Source organism: Panicum virgatum, chromosome 6K (assembly GCF_016808335.1).
Source record: "Panicum virgatum strain AP13 chromosome 6K, P.virgatum_v5, whole genome shotgun sequence".
Taxonomy (NCBI): domain Eukaryota; kingdom Viridiplantae; phylum Streptophyta; class Magnoliopsida; order Poales; family Poaceae; genus Panicum; species Panicum virgatum.
In genome coordinates, this window is record NC_053141.1 from 37,931,014 (window position 1) to 37,937,574 (window position 6,561).

The following is a 6,561-nucleotide window of genomic DNA, read 5'->3' on the forward strand; positions in this document are numbered from 1 at the left end:
GGAGGTCCATCAACTTGTAAGAGCAGAGGCGAAGCTAGATTAGAATTAACCCTAGTGCACTCTCCATTGGATAGTAGGAAGCTACTATAATTTACATGGTAAAATTTAGCTAACTAGTAGAAAATTTTCATTTCACCATGGTGCATGTGCACCAGGCAAAGAGAACGTAGCTTCGCCCCTATGTAAGAGTATGTCACTTAGGTCCACGAACTTCGAAAATGCATTTTTGGGTCCATGACCTTGTTAAGTCGTTCACAGCAGGTCCATAACTGTCCACGCGTGCTCCTAGCGCTCACACGGCATGCTAACTTGGCTCCTCAAAGCACCTCATGGCTGAAGCATTTCATCAAGCGACACCAACGTCACCACCTTCACCATCTTCTTGCCAGCGGCTTGCGTGACCTACACGGCGGCGTCCATGGGCAAGGCACAGTTGTGGCCAGTGCGGGCGGCGGCCATGGAGTAGGCACCGCGGCGGCGGACCGATTTCCGTGCTCAGCGCACTCTGCCACAATGGTGATGCCGTGACGCGCGCACGAGCAGGAGGCAGAACGCCGCCATCGCCATTGGTCCTCCTCGCTGAGAGGGCTGTGCTCGCCTGCGCCGGCCTTCTCAACCGCGGTGACGTCGGCAGCGCGTAGCGGCCGCCGCCCTGTCCAACATCGTTGGCGGGTCTTGGGCTCGGTCGCTCGGAGAGGTGGAGCGTGCGGACCTTGAGGAGTCACGGGCGGGACGGGTGGGTGTGGCAGTACCGCCCAAATTAATTCGGCTCAAGTGCGCTAACCATCACCTTAAAGGTAATCCCGGCTAACACGCACTTCAAACGGAGTAATCCGGCGGGGCTGTCGGGTAAAGTCCCGAAGAATCCACCTGAGCGTCGATCGAACCCAAAGCTTACATGCAACCCACACGAAGGTGAGTTCAGAGAGTACAACACTTCACAGATACATTACATTACAGAGTCTTAACTTAATTATTACAAACCAAGTTCGAAATCTCCGAAAGGTACTTGAAGTTCAAATTGACAGTAGATCAGAGTTCAACTGTAGCGGAAATAAAACGAGTTCTAAACGACGATACATGATGTCATGATGAAGCCCGTACATGACATCACTCGGTATTGTCATCGTTAGCCGGAGTCGTATCCCACTCCACCGACCAACCAGGAGGTAAAACACAGGGCCAGGTCAAACTAGCTATCTGATCTTCGAACGTATCACCTGAAACAAAGTGAAGCCACAAGCAAGGCTGAGTATTCTAATACTCAGCAAGGCTTACCCGACTAGGATATAATTAACCCTCTAACTAGACATGCAAAGTTTTTTGCTTGAGGGGTTTGTTTTTACCGAAAAGCAATAAAGAGTAAGTCCTTATTTTCCAATTTTAGCTTTCAAGTTCTAGTTTGATTAACCATTCTACATTAGCATCTATCCAAAAACATACATGGTGAAAAACAATTATTTTTCATCATTCAACCATATTTCTCATCATCATTGTTCCACTTCTTACTCTATGTGGCAAAAGGGTTAAGCAGTCTCAATATCCGTGAGAGATGGACGATTCGAATCGAATTTGTTAACCTGGCCAGGCGGACCTAAACACACGCATGGGAATGAAATCACCCACGCGACTTTTCTCCTTTTTCCCCGGGCATGGAACAGGCCCACTGCCCTAGGGTGCCCTGCACCCGTGCGTGACCAAAGACCAGACAGTGGGGAGTATGTTCCATGGCCGGTTTCATCAGGTACTTAAGCTTACCGATTACCATATTCTCGGCATGTGGTTAGTACGTTCAAAAGGTTAACCACCACTACCACACACCGCGGCCTTATCCATTTTTACTAAACAGACGGGGTATCACAAGTACCACAACCCCGCCCGTAAACCTTATATTGCAGTGTGTAGTAAGCATTCAACTCCTATGAGGTCGCGAGTGACAGGCAATCACTCGACTTCTACCGAACCATTAGTATAGCCAACTAGCGACCTACACATACTAGTGTTCAAGCATAGGTACCTAGGATCATGCAACTAAGGTTCCAAACAATTCCTACAACTTAAATGCACAAATAAAATAGGGATATAAACAGTTGCATAAATTTAAAATAGGTAGGACATGCTCCGGGGCTTGCCTTCCTGAGCGGAGTTAGCCTTGGGCTCTTCTGAACTCTGGTTCGGGTCTTCAGTGATTTCAGTTAGGTTAACTTGAGCTTCACGCTGCTCACTCTCAGACTCCGGCACCAGCTCGTACATACCGTCGGCGAGAGTAGTCAAATCTACACGAATGCATATGCGTGAGTTGTGGTGATGGTAACATCTTAATTTTATTCGCTATAGTGTTGTAAAATATTTTCCTTACATCTCCTTGGGCAATCATTTATAGAGTATTATCTAGATTAACTATTTCTTATTAAGTAAGTGGGGGTTTTGTTATTTTTAGAAAAGTTATTTTCAAGTGCAAGCATGGAATATTTAAAACAGCTGATGGGTATAGCTTCTGAAGATGAAATTTTTATGGAGAGTCAATTACTTAATTACAAACTTTCCATAAAATGTTCATCAATTTTCACTGAGCATGCTAATTATTAAAAATGCATTAAACAGCCACTGCTAGGATTAAGATTCATTTATACAGAACAAATCCTACAAGTAAAGATGCTAAAATTTTACTGAGCGCTCCTAAACTTATGGTAAGTCTATTGTAACAATTTCAGATTTAAATAAGCATTACACAAGGCATGAAAAATAGCACAATGTATAGCTGCATGGATCAAAACCAAATTCCACAGACTGTTATAGCAAGTTCCAGAGCCTAATCTTTTACCAGCATAGTTATATACTCAAATTTAACTCCTAGAAAAATTATTAGAATTTTTCATGTGCAGGAACTATTTTTCAAGATTTAATGTATCTATCCTCACCAAAAATCCTTTGGTCCAGTTGGATTTAACTAAAAATTCTCAAACTTTTTCTGTAGACTCTGGGAACTAAAATACAGGTACTGCAAATGTTTGAACTCATGAAACATGTCATAACAACTTGGATAAATGAAACTATCTATCCTAGGCATACACCAAGATTTAAATAAACTGACAGCTAGGCATGTCAATTGTCCACAAAACTTTTACACAAGGCCATTCATCTAACATGTAACCCACTGACCAAAAATGGCTAACAGCTCATGCTTGTAACTTGAGATCTAATAAAAGGTATATTTTCTTTGTATTTTAAATGAAGCAAAAACTATAGAGCAAATGAAAAAGTGCATGTAGCAAAAGTAGTAGATCTCTTTGCATAGATTCCAGACCAGTTGAGTTTGCATTTTTCTTATTTTTCTACGATTTTTAAACAAATTTACAAATTTGCTGTTTTTCAAAACAAAAAAAAAAAACGGAAACTTGCATCTAGGCCCCTGGAACAATTTGGGGGCTCGCACATAAGTCCTTGGCCGGAGCTGGGACAGGGGAGGCGGCGGCGGGTGTTTCCCGGCGAGGAGGAGGCTCGCCGGCGGCGGGGATGGCGTCCAGGGGTGAGAGCTCACCGAGCTCTACCTGTGGGTGGGAGATGTCGTCGACGGGGATGGCCGGAGCAGGCGCGCCGGTGGCGCACAGGGAGCGGCGGCGGCGGCGGCTATAGCAGGCGGCGGCGCTCCGGTGGCCTGGGGGTGGTCGAGGGGTCGGGAAGCTTCACGGCGGCGAGGAGAAGCTAACTAGGGGATCCATTAGAGGCGAGGAAGGGCAGGGGAGGGGGCTCCGCGATGGGGTGGAGCTCGGCGGCGGCAATGGTGGCCGCGGCGGTGTTCCAGGACGCGGGGAGGGGAGTGGGGGCTTGGCTTGGGGTGGACTGGAGAGGGGAGGAGCTGGAACACAGGGTGGCGAAGTAAAGTGGGGAGAGGGAGCTCGGCAGGAGGGGGTGTAGAAGAAGGGAGCGGCGTGCTCGTCGATGGAGCAGAGTGCCGCAGACGTCGACGGGACGGGGGAGGGGAAGGTCAGCGGGCGGGCGTGCAGGCGAGCACTCATGGCCGGGCAGCTTGGACGAGGAGGGGGCAGTGGCGCAGCGAGCTCAGTGCTCGAGTGCCTGCGCGCTCAGGGAAGGGGAGGGAGAGCGAGGGAGAGAGAAGGGAGAGAGAAAGGGAGTGGAGAGAGAAAGAGAGAGTCAACGTTTTGACTTAGGATTTTCTCAAAATTTTCCATGGAAACTCGAAAATTTTTGAACACGAAAGATGTTCAAAATTCAATTTCCTACAACTTTCCTTTCAGGCAAAAATTCGTTTGAGCGATGATTTGAAAGTTAAAAATTTGAATTCAAGTTTAAATGAAAAACCCCCTAACCCACTGTTTTTCGGGGTTTTCTCCAAATTTCATGTTGTAACTTGAAAAATTTTGAATACAAAAGTTGTTTGCCTTGTCAAACTCTACAACTTTTGTTTTGGGCAAAAGTTCATTCGGGCTAAGGTGTGAGAGTTGACTTTTTGGTTTAATTAAACAGATTTTTGACTTTTAAGTAATTTGAAAATTGGGGGGGGGTTAACTTGCCATTTCCCATTAATTGCAGGTTTAAACAGTGATAATCACCGGAGGTGTCACAACCTACCCCCTTAAAAGAATCTCATCCCGAGATTCAGATAAGCAAGCTAAGTGCAGAAAAGAGGTGTACCTCTAGTTGAATTCAGAAAACCGGGGAAATTTTGATTTAGGTAGCTTTCAGTTTCCCAGGTAGCTTCTTCTTCAGTATGGTGACTCCATTGAATCTTGTACATTTTAACTGCTTTTCTTCGAGCGACCCTTTCCTTTTGATCAAGAACCTTGATAGGATACTCGACATAAGAGAGATCTGGTTCTACCAATATTTCTGTTTGTTCAATGATCTCGGTGGGAACTCGAACACATTTCTTGAGTTGAGAAACATGGAAAATATCATGTACTGCTGCAAGTCGAGGAGGAAGTCGCAGTCTATAGGCTACGGGCCCACAAATCTCAGTGATTTCATAAGGGCCAACATATCGGGGAGCTAACTTGCCCTTTACTCCGAATCTCTACACACCCTTGGTTGGCGAGACTCGAAGATAGACATGATCACCCATTTCAAATTGTAAAGGGTCTCTCCTTTTATCAAAATGACTCTTTTGCCTAAACTGGGCGGCCTTTAGATTCTCTTGTATTATCCTTACTTTCTCTTCTGCCTCTGTTACGAGATCGGGTCCGAATACCACTCGTTCTCCGACTTGTGACCAGCTCAAAGGGGTACGACACCGTCGACCATATAAGGCCTCAAATGGTGCCATTTTCAAACTCTCTTGGTAACTATTGTTGTATGAGAACTCCGCTAGAGCTAGACATGTGTCTCAACTATTGTAATTGGGCCATAATGATTTGATCATGAAGAGTTGGTTCAACTGAGATGTGAGTTAAAGTGCCTTGGGAAATCATTTCCAACTGGAGCTTCCTCATCTCATGACAGAGGGTTTCAGAATAGGATTCCACGGATAGGCAATGGCAACGAGCTTTGCGACTTAGTGCATCTGCTACAACATTAGTCTTGCCTGGGTGATAGAGCACCTCAAGATCATAATCCTTGATTAATTCTAGCCACCGTCTTTGTCTCATATTTAGGTCAGCTTGAGTGAAGATATATTTGAGACTTTTGTGATCGGTGTAGATATTGCAATGAGTACCCATAAGATAATGCCTCCATATCTTTAGAGCGTGAATGACAGCTGCTAATTCAAGGTCGTGAGTAGGATAATTCTGCTCGTGGGGTTGAAGAGCTCGTGACGCAAAAGCGATAACTCTATTGTCTTGCATGAGCACACAACCAAGATCAGTACCCGACGCGTCACAATACATGTCAAAGGACTTGGTATTATCAGGTTGAGCTAAGACAGGTGCTGTAGTCAACTGCTCCCTTAGGGTGTGGAAAGCCTTTTCACATTTTTCATCCCACACAAATTTTAGTCCTTTCATCAATAGTTCAGTCATTGGCTTAGCAATTCTGGAGAAATCCGGAATGAACCGGCGATAATATCCGGCTAAACCAAGAAAACTGTGAATCTGATGAACGGAGGAAGGAGGCTTCCAGTCCATCACTTCTTGCACTTTGCTAGGATCCACAGCTATGCCTTCGCTGGAAATAGTGTGGCCCAAGAATTTCACACTATCTAGCCAGAATTCACACTTGGAAAATTTAGCATAGAGCTGATGGTCCCAAAGACGTTGGAGAACAATGCGCATGTGCTTAGCATGGTCTTCCTCATTCTTGGAATAAATAAGGATGTCATCAATGAAAACCACGACGAACTTGTCAAGCTCAGGCATGAATACCGAGTTCATGAGATACATGAAGTAGGCAGGTGTATTTGTGAGACCAAAAGACATGACTAAATATTCATAGAGTCCATATCGTGTGGAGAAAGTGGTTTTAGGAATATCACATGGACGAATCTTGATCTGATGATAGCCGGAGCGAAGATCAATCTTTGAGAAAATCCTAGCTCCAGCTAGTTGATCGAGGAGAACATCAATGCGGGGAAGTGGATATTTGTTTTTAATTGTCACCGCATTG